The sequence below is a fragment of the Mandrillus leucophaeus genome, unplaced genomic scaffold (assembly GCF_000951045.1).
Source record: "Mandrillus leucophaeus isolate KB7577 unplaced genomic scaffold, Mleu.le_1.0 Scaffold103, whole genome shotgun sequence".
NCBI lineage: Eukaryota > Metazoa > Chordata > Mammalia > Primates > Cercopithecidae > Mandrillus > Mandrillus leucophaeus.
In genome coordinates, this window is record NW_012098432.1 from 4219178 (window position 1) to 4235610 (window position 16433).

Genomic DNA, 16433 nt, shown 5'->3' on the forward strand with positions numbered 1-16433 from the left:
AGAGAGAGAGAGAGAGAGAGAGAAATACCCCAGGAAGCAATCCCAGAATAACATGATTCATTTCCTGATTGGAATATTGATCATTTGATTCAAATCTGGATTAAAACTGGTGTATTTGTTAGGTTGAAAATCTGTAGTCTTTCTACCTTAGCCCCTGGCTTTAGTGGAAACTTTGCCTGTAGAAGGAATTCGAGATTAAACTGTGAACACTTATAATCCAGCGCTGCATGATCCAAAGCTTCAGTAGGTTCATGATCAGAAGCCTACACTTCTAACTCCAAGCCCGACTGTCCACTGGAAATTGAAGAATCCAAATTACTAATGAGAGGGAACACCCCAAGCATTCACTACAGCAGATCACAAGGTTTCTGTAACACAGCCGTGTCGTGGAACAGAAAAACAATGCGCCTCAGTGTGGGTTCTGTCTGATTCTTCTCTTCCCTCTTACTGGCCAGGTGACCTGAGGCAAGTTACCTGACCAATTTGCCCTTCAGTTTCTTCAAGAAAAAAATATATAATAATACTGATACCACAGAGGAGCTGGGAAGATTAAATAAGGAATTGTATGTGAAATAAATTTTCTAACACCTATTATTTCAGAAAGCACATCTATAGACATTAACTCACTTGATACTTCATATGGATTTGTAAAGACATGTATTATCAAATTTTGAGCATGATATTTGTGTTTTTCTATACACGTATCTAAGAGAACAAGCAATTCTTTTTTTTTCCTTTCTTTTGTGTGTGTATTCAAATATAGTTGGCTGTTGTGTAAGATTTTTCTTTCTTTCTTTCTTTTTTTTTTTTTGAAATGTCCAAAGCAAGAACAAGAAAGAAAGAGAGAAAGAGATTGACTTAAAAAAAAAGGCGGGGGGGCCTCAAAGTTATAGACTCTGCCTGACCATTAGCTGCTTATAGTAATTTCAGTGAAAATTTAGACTTCAGCTCTGCCCTCTTTGTGAGTCTAGCTTTGCAGAGGTTGAGCTCCTACTGTATGCCAGGCCCTGACAGTTGGCAGTGTCTGGTCTGGCATACAGTAGGTGATCAATACATAGTTGTCAGTAATTGCTAATACAACTTTTGAGGTTTTCTTTGGTCTTGAGGAACCAGTGCCCTGTGGCATGTGGTTTGCTCTCTCTCTCTCTCTTTTTTTTTTTTTTTTTTAATTATACTTAAGTTCTGGGATACATGTGCAGAATGTGCAGGTTTGTTACATAGGTATACATGTGCCATGGTGGTTTGTTGCACCCATTAATCCGTCATCTACATTAGGCATTTCTCCTAATTTTATCCCTCCCCTTTCTCCCCAACCTCTGACAGGCTCCAGTGTGGGATGTTCCACTCCCTGTGCCCATATGGAGAACAAGGCAATTCTATCAAGCCACAATTCCAAAGGCGTGAGTGAATGTGGAGTTGTTGCTTTCACCAAAACTTGTGTTTGCAAAGCAATTGTCAAAAATTTTGTGTTTGCAAAGCAATTGTCAAAAAGTATTTGTCAAGAGCCTAACTGTGGCCAGCTGCAAACACAATCCAGTAATTTTGGTGGCAGTGTCCACAAAAGCTTCAGTGAATTCTTTTATCTGAAAAGTCTTCAAAACACAGAGTAACTGTGTGGCAATTACCATCAGAAGTATTTAGAGGCATCCTGAAGAGTGCATTGGGAATTTTAACAGCCTGATCTCTGCCCTATTCAGATGGTTATGGAAACATGCAAAGTGAATAGCTCTGTGGGCCTGCCAGAAATAGAGGGGGCTTGGCCTATTAGATAGCAAAGTGCAAGTATTCTGCACCTGACACTGTGTGGAATCCAGGGCTGCTGTGGAGTTTCACTGGCTGTGGTCACAGCTGGGGTATGTAGGGCCAACTGGTGACTCGCTATGGAATCTCCACACAGCTTCTCCCTATTAAAAAATTGTACAGGAAAATGCATTAGGAAAAGGTCATATAAATCTCTTCTGGCATGATGCTCATAAAAGATTTGTCATTTTTCTTGGTTCTAAGGGCAATGGGCATACTTTAATCTAATGTATTCGTTCATTTAGCAAATATCTAAAGCTTTTACTTTTAGGCTCTGGAGATACAGCAGCAAATAAAACACACAAAATAATCTCTTCCCTCATGGAGGTTTTATTCTACTGTGGGAGGAGAGTGACAGGCAACTTTTTAAAAAGTAAATTATATAGTATTACAGTAGGTATGGAGGATAGGGAGTGAAGAAAGCAATGTAGTTTGCAATTTCAAACAGAATGGTGAAGGAAAGCCTCACCCAGAAGATAGCATTTGAGCAAAGACGTGAATTAAGTGAACAAGAGAACCACAAGTCCCTGGGGAACAGCTTTGCAAGTTCTAGGAACAGCAAGTGCAAATTTTCTGAGGTGGGATTATGTCTGCAGATTTAGAGAATATAGCCAGGAGGCCAGATGAAGGAAAATAATCATGGGTAAGTGTAGTAGGAGATGAAGTAGGGAAGTAAGGGGGCCACGGCCGGGTGTGGTGGCTCACACCTGTAATCCCAGCACTTTGGGAGGCCAAGGCAGGCGGATCACAAGGTCAGGAGATCAAGACCATCCTAGTCAACATGGTGAAACCCCCGTCTCTACTAAAAATACATAAATTAGCTGGGCATGGTGGTGGGCACCTGTAATACTAGCTACTCAGGAGGCTGAGGCAGGAGAATCTCTGGAACCCAGGAGGCAGATGCTGCAGTGAGCCAAGATCGCACCACTGCACTCCAGCCTGGCGACAGAGCGAGACTCTTTATAAAAAAAAAAAAAAAAAAAAGGAAAAAAGAAAAAGGAAAAAAAGAAACAGAAAAAAAAAGGAACTAAGGGGGCCACATCATGAAAGGGGACTGGCCACTGGCAAGACTTGGAGATTTACTATGATTGAGATGCGTGCCACTGCAGGGGTTTGGGCAGAGAGGTAACATCATTAGGGTTGTTTCTAAAAGGATTGCTCTGGCTGAGGTACTTTGGGGCTGGAAGGAGAGGTTGCCAATTAATTTGCTCTTTTATACCTACTTTCTATGCATTCAATTATATAGTAAGTATTTTACTTAGCATGGGCTATGAGCTGAATACTGGGGAAAGAGACAAAGAATGAAAGATGAGATTCTTTAGTGTGATAAAAAACATGCTACAGAGGACACCTAACCAAGTGTTGGGGAAGCTGAGGGCTGAAAAATCAGTAGCATTATCCAGTGGAAGAGGGGGAGGAAAGAATGCTGCAGGCATACATGAGAATGAGAATAATAACAACAATAATAAGATAGCTAATACTGAGCACCTCCTGTGTGTTAGGGATTCTTCTAAGCACTTTGCATGTATACCATCTCATATAATTCTCACAAATAACTACATATGTGATAAGTATTGTTATTGTCCTCATGCAACAAAAAAGGAATGTGAGGCACAGGAAGGTAAAATAATCTGCTCAAGGCCAGCAGCTAGGAAGTAGAGATGCCCAGACTGAAAACTGGCTCAGTCAGCTTCACACCCCAAGTTCCTGACCACTTGGCCAACCTGCATAGAACATTGAGTCTGAGAGATGAGGCTGAAGAAATGACCAGGAGCTCAGTTCAACCAAATTTATTTTTAAAATAAGTGTTGCAAGTAAACTCTGTGTCCAAATGCCAGGGCTACGAGACAAGTAACAAAGCATGACTCCTATTCTGAAGGAATGTGCTTCTGGTGTGCCACATATTAAAGCTTAATAAATACCAATATAAATATGATCATGGAGGCCTGGCTGTGCAGAAGGCCACAGAGTACTTCTTACAGCATCCACAGTCATGTTCCTGTCAATACAAAAGCCAAGAGCAGCAGCTGGCCCAGCAGGAAATGTCAAACCCTGGATTGCCCCAGGATTCAAAGAAGCATCACAGCACTTCACACCAGAGTGGGGTAAGAGCCCCCACATTACCGGCAAGAGAAGAGGTTTTCAATGAGAACAAGGCACCCCCACTACATAATATCATTTTTATTCAGGGTCTGACAGCAAAGAATACACAGAGGAGGAGAGGAAAGCTTTGGTGTTGTATGATGAAGCAAAGGGTCCCAGAGGTTTGGTATACATTCACTTAAAACAAAACAAAACAAAAAAACATTGCTTGTAATTTTGCAACCTCCTTAGGGTATTTCAAATGGTTTGTGAAGATCAATGTTCTGCATGTTCAAAGAGTTTAGGGAGTTTTAAAACCTTCCCATTCAGACTGGCTTGTCATAAAGAACAAAGGAACATGGAATTTCTTGCAGGGATCTGAATTCACACAAAGGAGCCCAGAGATCTAAAATCAACAAAGATGGCCTTTGAACTTTCCTCAATCCAATAGGGGAAAAGAATATGTATTGCTCTGTAGGCTCCAATCTAGTTGCTGCTTTTATCTTCCATCAATAAAATTGGTTTTGTGATTTTTATTTATGTAACTACCCAGTGGCCATGAGTATAAAGTAGTGGTTAAAAGCTTGGGCTCAGATGGACCTGAGTTCAAATTCAAGTTCTACGACTTATAACCTGTGACCTTGGCCATGTTGGTTGAGCTCTTCAAGTCTCAAATTTCTCAGCTATAGGATGAAAATAATAATATCATCTTCTTCATTAGGTTGCAACGAAGATGACGTGAGAATGCAATTTCTACATGTCTAATATATGGTAAACACTAAATCAATATAAATTGGGTATTTTTTCTGTTTTCCATTAGCTCATGCATTTTAGTCTTTAACATTCCTCTCCTAGGAGAAGCTATGAAAATCTAAGAAGAATGGAGATCTTACATTCACTGAGATATCATTGTTTGGCCCAAAGGTAGAAGGCAGCTTAGGAGAGCAACACATATAGGACTTATCTGACACTCTAAAAAAGAGATTGGTAAACTACAACTCATGGGTAAATTCAACTCCCTGCTTGTTTCCTAAAGCTTTATTGGAATACAGCCACACTCATTTGTTTACATATTATCTATGTCTGTGTTTGCACTGAAACAGCAGAGTTGAGTAGTTGCAAGAGACCATATGGTCCACAAAGCCTAAAATATTTACTGTCTGGTCCTTTACAGGAAAAGTTTGCTGATCCCTGCCTGCTCTAAAAGCATAAAATCTATATTTGTTCAAGTCACATAGTCCCAAAACTGTATACATTGGAAATCCATCTCCCTGTGGAAAAATATGAAGGCTACCTTCGGGTCACTATAAACACTTTTACTAGTCCGTGCCAGGTGCTGTGGGAAGTGCCAGGCACATGGAGACTCATAAGGCTCATCCTTGAGCAGTGGCTAAAGAAATGAAAGGAGGTTCAGCAATGACCACAAACTTTGTTAAAAAGAATCAGAGTAAACAGACAAAGATAAACATGAATAAAATTGCAGAAGAGGAAACATCATTCATTCATTCCATCATTTGTTTAATCCATATTTACTGAGAAACAAGGCACAGGAGAAAATAGGAAACAAAAGGTTAGATGAGGTGGTAAATGACAAAAACAAGTCTGCCATAAGAAGACTCTGAGAAATGCATTCAGCAGAGCTGAAAAGCAAATGTGGGGTTTCCAAGGCATGAGCAAAAAGGAGAACCAGAAGGCCACCATGGTGGATAGGGAGGGGAGACAGGGCAGAGTGGCACAAGATGAAATTCCAGATAGAGTCCAGGTCATGAGGGCTTTATCAGACAGGGTGTTAGGTTGTTGATCTACATGTGTTGGTCAGCCATTGAGGAATTGTAATCAGGGAGGCGACATGATCTGATTAGCATTTTAAAACTTTCACCATTGTTACTGTTTTTCCCTTCCCTTCGCTTCTCTTCCCTTCCCTTCCCTTCATGAATGATTTAGTCCAAAGTCATTAGACAGGGCTGAGTAAGGTGGACTTCCCCAATGGATATGGAGCAGAATGTTAGAATCCAAGTAAGGTGTGGAGAATGTCTATGTGGTGGATGGGAGTGTTGAGTGGCACTACCTGGCATAGGGTGTCAGAACAAAAGTGGAAGAAGGAAAGGGTTTCCACAGGAGGTTGGGGCTGCCCAGCCAAGGTGGTAGTGCTTAAGTATGGTAAAGAAGGTAGCCACATGGGAAAGCACCCTGGCATAGGAGCTCAGAATCCAAGCCCAGGAAGAAGGGTATCTATGAGAAGGGTGGAGAGAACAGTGGCTCAAGTAAGGCCAGAGCCCAAGCATGGTAAGCAGGACATCCTACAGAGTAGTGCCACTGTGCTTCCATGCAGGCTAAGAAGGACATGGGCACAGGAAAGTGCCTGGTGGAAGGAAGTTGGAGCATAAGGGTAGTGAAGAAGGTGTATGTGTGGGCAGGCAGCCCAGTGCAAGCAAGGGGCTGGAGCCTGAGCAGGGTAAGGAAGGCATGGCATAGGGACATAGTACAGTGCTGAGTGCTGGATCCCCAGGTAAGTGAGGAGCAGACCCACTTGGGGCAGGCAGATGGGGAATAGGCATGTGGGTGTCAGAACACATGAGAGTGAGGAAGCCTTCCGCATGGGTGTGGGATATTGGAGCCCTGGTGGGTAATGGAGGATATCTGTGTGTGTGTTGGAGTGGGGAAAGGGTGCCACAGCAATGGGAGATTTGTACATTCAGGGACAATGATCAAATAAGTAAATATATTTAGGATAATGGGAGTTGGGTTTCTCACTGTCAGAGAATGGTGTTGTAAATATGGAGAGAATGAAAACTAGAATCCACTCGGCTTGTTAGTTTGGAATTGGAGATGTTGCTGGAAACTTATGCTTTGACAGAGTGAAGTCTAAATGTGTTTACACACCTATGTATTCTCATACATATGCTCTAGCTGTGCTTGCTAAATGAGAGGGCCTGGGAGGAGCGGCACTTCATCCGCAGGAACACACCTGGTACCTTGATCCTCATTTCCAAATACCATTATTTACCAAAAGGAAACAAGGCACTTGAAGAAATGACAGGCTTTAAGGCACAGACAAGTACAAAACAAGAAAATAAGCCTGAAACATCTTGCACCAGAAAGTAGAGAGATACAAAGAAAGATGGTGATATATCAAAGGGATATAGCAAAGGCACCCCAGGTGGACAACTATGAGTTAATTTGACTATCAAAATAAATAATGACAGGACATCAATAAAATTATAACTGTAAGTTCATATAGATATAGATAAATGATAGAAGTAAATAAAATTTGTCTGAGATGCAGAATATTTATATAGTCTGAAAGTACTTCCTCACAAAATACTTATTAATTACAAAGAGAAAAAGAGTAATTTTATAGTGTGGAAGCCTATCAGATATCACTCAATCAAGTAATCAAAATTAACAACACAATAATGAGACAAACCAAAATGTGATGGGACACAACGAAAGAAACAACGTCACTTCTGTGATACTTCCCTCCGAAGATGCATAATTTCAATCTAATCATTAGGTAACCTCTGATAAAACCAAATTGAAAGACATTCTGCAAAATTACTGGTTTGTCATCCTCAAAAATGTCATGGTTATGAAATTCAAGTAGAGACTGAGACCATTTCAGACGGAAAGAAAATAAAGAAACATGACAACTCAATGTTGCATGTGATTCTGAATTAGATTCTTTTGCTGTAAAAAGCATTATTGAGATAATTGGCAAAACTTGAATGGCGTCTGAGGGTAGATGGAAGAATCAAATGATTGTATTGTGGTTATGTAGGAGAATGTCTTTATTGTAGAAATACACTAAAGTATTTGGGAGATGATGGGCATTAGATTGGCAACTTACTCTCGAGTGGTTCAGAAAAATAAACACTGTATACTTGTGGCAACTTTTCTTTATGTTTAAGAGTTTTTAAATGAAAAGGTTTTTTAAAGAAAGTTCATATATTCACTTCAGACATTTGATTCCAAAGTCTTTGCACATGCCCCTACCTTGCTCTATCCCTGGATGACCCCACCCCTTGCGAACCAGGGTGGCTCTTCATTTTCTCTGCATAAGGAGAGTGTCTTTAGAGCATGTCCCTTCTTCTCCTGTGTTGAAGTTTACCTGTACATGTCTATGGGGTTTTTTCTTGTTTTGAGGCAGGGTCTCACTCTGTCACCCAGGCTAGAGAACAGTGGCATGATCACAGCTCACTGCAACCTCTACCTCCTGGCCTCAAGAGATCTTACTGCCTTGGCTTCCCAACGTGCTGGGATTACAAGCATGAACCACTGTGCCCAGCCATTATGTGTCTACATTTCTATTTACCCCAGAGGGTAGGGTCTATGTCCATCACACTCATGTCTGCATTCCTAATACAGAGCACAGCTCCTGGCATTGTGCTTGATAAAAAGTCACGGAAAAAGGGAGAGAGATAAGGATATAGACATCACTTTGAGAATCACTTCTAGAGCCAACAGGGTTAAGTTGGAAAAGATTTAATAATTGCCTGGCCTAGGTTTGAATTACAACTGAGTTATCTTGGATAAGACATAGACTCTCTGAGCCTTGGTTTCCTCATATATAAAATGGGTTGTTAGGTGGGGCAAATTTTGTAAGTTTTGTAAAGCATCGAGTAGAGTCCCTGGCACTTAGCAGGTATGAAACAATTTTGTTTTCCTACTCTCCTTAAAAATAAAAATAAAAATCATCAAATAAATCTAGAAGATCAGAATTCTAGGTTATATTCTCTATTTCACTACAGCCTTACTATATGAACTGGAATAGGTTACTTCAATTCTCAAGACCTCAGTTTCCTTCCTGGTAAAATGGTAGGTGAGAAAATGAGGAATTAAGGAGTAGGCCTTATGACTGTCATGCTACTAAGAACCCAAGAACTCAAAACGTTTTTTTTTTTTTTTTTTTTCTTTCTGGATGATAGTATAGAAGCGGAGGGCTATGAAAGATTTTGCTATAGAGGATGTTCCTCAGTTTTAGCAGTCAAGGCGTGCAAAGCGTGCCTCCTAATGGTTTGTACTGCTGACTCATTTATACCTGCTTAAATTAGTAGGTAAATTGAGAGGTGGTAGTGTTGTTAGGTTACTGTTGAGCCTTTTAATAATTTATGAGCCATCTAGGAATTAATACACACTTTAAGTTCTCACTGCATTTTTCCTTATTCATAATTCTTTGCCTAATTGCTTTTTCCTTTAAAAATGGGGGAAGCTGAGACCTTGGATATTTGCCTAATGGCTCAAGCAGAATCATGACCTGGTTGCCAAGTCTTTCAGTTCTTTTATAGCCTGGGGACATTTGCCATTGAAAGAAAACTGATGGGTTTGATATTCCTGAAAGAGATATTTTGCACTGACCTCTGGCCCCATTAAATGCTTTCGCCCTTGCCCATTCACTGTAATGGGAGCAATAAATTTGTTTCAGTTTAGGACATTGTCAAGTAGGTAATATTGACAAAAACAAAATAATGCTTTGAAAACAGCCAGGATGAAATCATGAATGAATAAACATGTTGAACTTAACTGATAAATTAGCAAATGGTCATTCATAAGATCTGACTGGACCATTTCAAAGTTAGGCCAAATAAATTCCTGTCTCTAATAGAAATATCATCTTACTCTTTAGGCCAGAGGAAAGGTGGACTGCGTAGAAAGACACTGCAAAGCATAGAAAGGCATTTACCTCGTCTGACAGATCTGTTTTAAATAGATCTATTTGTTTTCAGCTAAATGCCAAAAGGATGAGCCAGATGACTCTAGTAGCCTTTTCTATGGCAAGACATTTATTATCCTTGTGTAAACACCTTTATTAGGCATCTCAGCAAGCTGGTTCTCCACCTTTTCTTTGTATTAGTTACTTAGATTGGGGCAAAGAACTGAAATTCTGTTCAGGTATTATTGTATGTGTTTCCTTTTGAGTATAAGAGATAACTTCTGACTTGGAGATATTCCTCATGAAGAAGGGGAGAAGTGTGCATATGGCCATTGATCCTGGTGCTAATATTATCACATAGGTAACATTGTTATGACACATGGCAATAAACCACAAAACATGTTTGCAAACTTGTGAGGCCTTAAGTGGTGTTGCCTTATTAAAAATCCAAATGGCTAAATCTTCCGGGGTACAGGTAGCCTGAGGGCATTATTGGCTGCATAAAAACTAATTGGACCAATTTGAATGGAAGAAAATTTTGCCTGAGGTCTTTAATCACACTAATAACCTAATGGTTTTCTGTTCAACATAGCCCAGGCTGTGTTTAGGAAGATGAATCCATGCATGCAGCTTAGAAAATTTTACGAAAGATCAGAGGGTTGAGAGGAATAATAAATCTCTCATTTAGAAAGTTTAGTGCATGTGTATCTCATGTTTTCGCATCATAGCAAGGTAACAGCAAGCAATTGTTGAATAAAGGAAAGTATCATTTTAGAAAGATCAAGCAAACATGAGAAAGCTGATTCTGATATTGCTATGATTATAAGGGATATTTCTCTAAGAAGAATTTGGTGTTCATCTTCATATGCACATAATCCAAAACTCTGTAACTTATTATCAGCTCTGTAATTCAATGAGCTCTCCAAATGGTAACTGAACAATAGTTTGACATGTGCTATTATTAAATGGAGTGTGTTTTAGTAGAAAGAGTATGGAATGAAAGTCTGAAAAACTTCTGTTCAAGTTAGGTTTTTGCCTCTGGCTAGCATTGTGAGTTTCTGCAAGTCATTCAAACTTTCTGAGCCTGACTTTGCATCCCCAAAACGCAGGTGAAATTAATTCCTTCCCAGACACCCCACAGGGGTTTTGTAAAAATGTTACAAGCTAGGCGATAGAAAAGTGTATGCAAGCTATAAAGCCTTCTACAAGTATAAAAAATTATTATTATTATATCATAGTCAAACTTAATGTTCTAGGTCTCTTTATTTTTATTTAATTGTTTTAATTTCACTCTTACTTTCAAGCCATGTAAAATAGTATACATCTGTTGTAATTCATCAAATCAAAGTTCCCAAGTTTGCAAAAGCCACACTCAGAAGAGCGTGATTTTAAAAAATGATTCCTTTTGGACTGCATATCCATCTGAAGTCTTCTTTGGAATGCAATTCAGTCAGAAGCAATTGTGGCACTAGCAAATATTCTGAGAATTCATGAAATCCCACAGCCAAAACCATGATTCATTGCTCCAATACCAAAAACATTTGGCAGGCTATAGTTTGGAAGCCACAACACTGTCTATTTTCAAGGCTCTAAATGGGGCCATTTGGATTCATTGTGACACTGCCTGGTCCCACCACACTAAAGAGATGGCACCAGAATTCCCCCGTCTCTTCAGACATTATTTTTTGTATTTCTTCTTGGGACTTGCTTAACAATATATCTCTTTGGATTAAATTGCATAGAGTTTTAGGAGTATCTCCTCTATCCTGTAAGCATTGCAACATGAATATTCTACAAATTTCTTTTATATAAGAATTCTTGTTAAGCAACTCTGGATTTCCTAGTGCCAGCCTTACGCAACCTGTCATTCAAATCCTTAACGATGGGTTTATGTGAAAGTGGTTTCTCTACGGTTTCCTTTGCTTCATTTTAAATGCCAATGTAGTTCCTCCTTTGAAATGGAGCACTAAATGCAATGGTTCCTTCAGGCATATAGCATGTTTCAGTTACCATTTCAAATGAAATGTATTTAGACAAAAGCTACTAACAGCACGCTGAGTAGCAGTGGTAACGTATAGCCAGATGCACTGTGGCATGTATGTACAAATCAGGCATTCAGCCCTGGCCAAATGTTGGACATGTCAGATAAGGAAGATAAAAGTCTCCTGCCTAAATGGGGACTGTGTAATCTCACTCTACCTTTCCAACATGCCAAAGCTAGCTTCTCAAAGTCTACATGATTCACGAATGCCTTCTAAAGAATCACGTGTGACCAGGCGCTGTGGCTCACACCTGTAGTCCCAGCACTTTCGGAGGTCGAGGTGGGTGGATCAACAGGAGTTCGACACCAGCCTGACCAACATGATGAAACCCCATCTCTACTAAAAATACAAAAAATTAGCCGGGCATGGTGGCACATTCCTGTAATCCCAACTACTTTTCTGCTGACGCACAAGAATTGTTTGAGTCTGGGAGGCGGAGATTGCAATGAGCCGAGATTGCACCACTGCAATCCCGCCTGGATGACCAAGAGAGACTCTGTCTCAAATCAAACAAACAAAAAAAGAATCACAGAATGTAAGAAATGGAGGAATCTGGAACGTCACTCGTCACATCTTGTGACCTCCAGGTAGGTGCCTGGATCCCTCTACAGCCAAGAGGTGCTTCAGTCCTTAGCTTACAGACTTCTAGGGATGGAGCAGTATCCCCTACTAGAACAATTCAATCTATTTTTGGACAGTTCTAATCTTTGGAAGTGCTGTGTTTTGTTTTAATTGTTGTCGATGTCTAAGGCTCAACATAACTCTGTGGGAATATCATCTATATGAAATGCCTTCACCATTTGAAGACTGTGTCAATTGTGGATATTCAGTCAGTCACAATTCAGTCTAACCACTTGTCATCTGGCACCGATCTCCCCTTCTTACTTACAAAGCAGTCAGGAGTAATTCTGTCCAACACTCTGCTAGAATCCAGTTGTATGTTCTAGCCTATTGATTTCCCCTTTATATTTATCTTCACCAAAAATATAATAAAGTAAATCTAGAATGATTTTCTTTTCTTAATGTATCCATGGTAGCTCCTAGGAATCAGTATTTTTCCAAGAGTGTGGAAATCTTCTGTTTAAATCATTCCTTTCTGAAGCTTTGCCTATAATGTACATTAACTCACTAGCCTAGTTTGTAGGCTCTGTCTTACTCCTGCTTTGGGGAGTTGAGGCTATATTTGCATATATTATTTTCTAGCACTTTTCCTATTATTCTTCACTCTTCTGCCATTAGTTTTAAATGCCCTGGTTCCTGTCTTTACCCAGGGTGCATTAATTCATTCACAGACAATGTGACCATTTGCAAACAGGCTAGTTTGTTCTGACAAGCCATGGCCTAAATGGCATGCACACTACAAAATACACTTTACATATTGTGGATTTGAGTGTGAACTGGTCTAATTGGCAGATGTTCACTAGGACATCTATACCCCTAAAGCATGAATTAATTAGTAAAAATATTTTTAGAAAAATTTGGTTCTATTCTTCATTTTAATAAATTATTCATATCCTAATGTACCTTTATAAAAACAGTGACTGATGATAATGTTTATATTTATGTATACATCATGGAGCTAATTTGAATTAGCACTAAAATAATATATACTAATATAACATGGTAGTATGCGAAAACTAACCTAAAGACTGTTACTCTCTTTTTATAAAATAAAGTTTTATTTTACATGCACAAAATTACCCATATAGTAACTAGTAATTCATATATATGGCCATCTGTGATATAGATCATCTTTTTAGCACAAGGACGACTACCTAGTTGACCAGCAATGTTGAAATACTTGCAAAATTGAGTGCTTTCCTTACCTGTCATTAGTTCGCATTTACTTTTGTTGAATTCTTGAGGCAGCTGCATCGCTGTAAGTTCCTTATTTTCACTGACCACAACTTCAGCAAATAGAGGTCCTGATGTATCTTCTAAACTCGGGCATCTGTGAAACACTTGCTGAAGTCTGGATGCGCATGGGTTGAAACAGCTAGTTCCATTGATCAGGGTCTGGGTTCTTCTGTTTTGTTTGACCTGGCCATGGGTAGCTTCCATCTGTCTGTCATCCTAGAACAGCATCTGGAGCCAGACTATGTGGTATCTATCTCTTGGGCAAAAAGGTTAAGTCCCCTGACATGGATTGCATTTAGCAACTGAACAAACAGAGCAGCTTGGATATGAGCTTTTATTTAGAGGAAACCAGATAGCCATTTTGGTGATAAAATATTGATCTCCTATTATCTTGTGTTGCCAAGACTACTGTGTATAGCACATTTCTTAAAAGGAGATAGAGTTTTAAAGAAGTTAGGTCTTATTAATAAGGGAAATTACATTTTGAAAAATGTCTTGAGTGATATTCTATTGCCATGTTTAATGTTGATTGAGAACACATCATGTCCCATTTAAGTCAATACTTTGTCTTTTTTTTTAAGCATTGCTTTCTTCTAAAAAAACAGCGTGTCGCCGGGCGTGGTGGCTCAAGCCTGTAATCCCAGCACTTTGGGAGGCCGAGACGGGCGGATCACGAGGTCAGGAGATCGAGACCATCCTGGCTAACACGGTGAAACCCCGTCTCTACTAAAAAATACAAAAAACTACCCAGGCGAGGCGGCGGGCGCCTGTAGTCCCAGCTACTCGGGAGGCTGAGGCAGGAGAATGGCGTAAACCCGGGAGGCGGAGCTTACAGTGAGCTGAGATCCGGCCACTGCACTCCAGCCTGGGCGACAGAGCGAGGCTCCCTCTCAAAAAAAAAAAAAAAAGCGTGTCTACTCTATAGCTTAAGGAAGTGAGGCCAAAGATGCAGTCATTTTTAAGGCAGGTAGAAAAAATTAATCAGTGTGAACTGATGTTAGCTTTCAGGAAAATCTGATGTCTTTAAATGAACATTTTGTAATAATCTAATTTTATTTAATTTAACATACTTTTATTTTAAGTATTTGCAAAGTATTGGCTAACCCCTGTGGGGAATCCAAAGATGTCAGACATAATCTCTGACCTCCAGGAACTATCTGTCTAACAAGGTTCACTAGCATACAAATACAGATAATTCTACACTAAGGCAGACTCTGATGAGTACTGTGTAGAATTATCAGGTTCTAGAGGGATATGGAAGAGGAAGAGGTTAATTCTGACTGGGAGTTTTCAAGAGGGCCTCAAGGAAGATGCCAACTTTGAGTTGGACCTTGAAGAATAATAAAAGTAGGTAACATTTATTGAGTGCTTGCTAAATTTCAGCAATGTTCAAAGTGCTTTAAACTTATTAACTCTTTTAAGTCTCATGATTAACTTTATAAGCTAAGTCTTGCTATAATTCCCATTTTATAGTTGCATCACTGAGGCATAGAATAGTTAAGTAACTTGCCAAGATAGTAAGTGATGGTGTCAGGATTCAAATTCAAGGAGTCTGGCACTACAATGCTCATTCTTAACCATAGTACTATACTGCTTCCTGTCAGGGATAAATAAGCATATTCAAGCAGTTGAGAGCAGCTCAGCCACAGTCATAGAGAAGAGAAAACCGAGGAATGTTTGAAAAATTCAGTTTATTAGTCTGGCTTGAACTTGGGCAAAAAATGTGTTGAGGAATTGTAGAATACAAGACACAGAGACACAAGTAGGGCTATAGAGAACTTGGTATATCGGCTTGGGGAATTGCAGGGGAATGCTGTGGTAAGGTTATTATTATAATAGGACCCTTTAGGGGGAGTACTGAATGACTGGGGAGAGAATGTCATTTAAGGATCTATTAATTCTATTAAATGCTCCAAAAACTCTTTGTTAAGCTTCTCTTATGTACCAGGAACTGTTCTGAGTGTTGAGGATACAGCAGGGAACAAGAGAGACAAGTCCCCACCCTCACTGTGTGGAAAGACTATGGAGGGTATATAAGTAAACAGATAAATAAACAAGATAATTTTCTATAGTTCTGAAAGAAGGAAATAAAGTGATGTGATGTGATAGAGAGTGGCCATGGGCAGAAGAGTATTCACTCAGAGTGGTGGTCAGGATCTGTGACTGTCCCAGGCCTGAACTGAGGCCTAAATGGCAGAGGAGGCAGTGATAGATGAAGGCAGGGCAAGTGTTCAGCAAAAGGGGATTTGCATTTATTAAGAAGAGCATTACAAGAAGAGTTAACAAATGCAGAAGCTCTGAATTGGGAAAGAGCTTGGAGGGTTCAAGAGGCAGAAAGAATGCCAAAAAGAAGTATTTAGCAAAAGATGATGGAGAGGGGAATGGGTTGAAGTTTGAGAAATAGGCAGGACCAGGACCTTGTAGGTAGAACATTTGTATTTTATTCTAAAAGAACTGGGAAGCCATTGAAAAGTTTTCAGTAGGTGAATGACGTAATCTGTTTTATATTTTGAAAAGATCACCCTGGATAATATATGAAGAATGGACAATATAGAGACAGAAGTGAAAGCAGGAAGATCAATTAGGTGGCAAGCTGGAAAAGCCCAAAGAAGAAAAAGATTAGTCTAGGCCTTGAGGCTGGAGAGAGGTGGATAGATTAGGATTATGTTTTGTAGGCTGAGCTAAAAAACTTGAATTGAGGGAGAAACGTGAGAGAAAGACGCTATTACAAAGGATGACTCCAAGAATTTTGGCTCAAGGTAACTGAATGATGTAATACTAGTAACTGAAATGGAAAGAACTGGCTTGAGGGCTGGGAGAATTAAGAGTTCTTCTACACCATTCAGGACATAGGCATGGGTAAGGACTTCATGTCTAAAACACCAAATCAACGGCAACAAAAGCCAAAATTGACAAATGGGATCTAATTAAACTAAAGAGCTTCTGCACAGCAAAAGACACTACCATCAGAGTGAACAGGCAACCTACAGAATGGGAGAAAA

At 39.7% G+C, this 16433-nt stretch overlaps 1 protein-coding gene across 1 annotated transcript in view; it reads left to right on the forward strand.

Annotated features, from left to right (window-relative positions):
• TNNI3K (TNNI3 interacting kinase) overlaps nt 1–16433 on the forward strand; it is a 327610-nt gene that overhangs the window by 305176 nt on the left and 6001 nt on the right. The gene's annotated exons all lie outside the window — the stretch shown is intronic.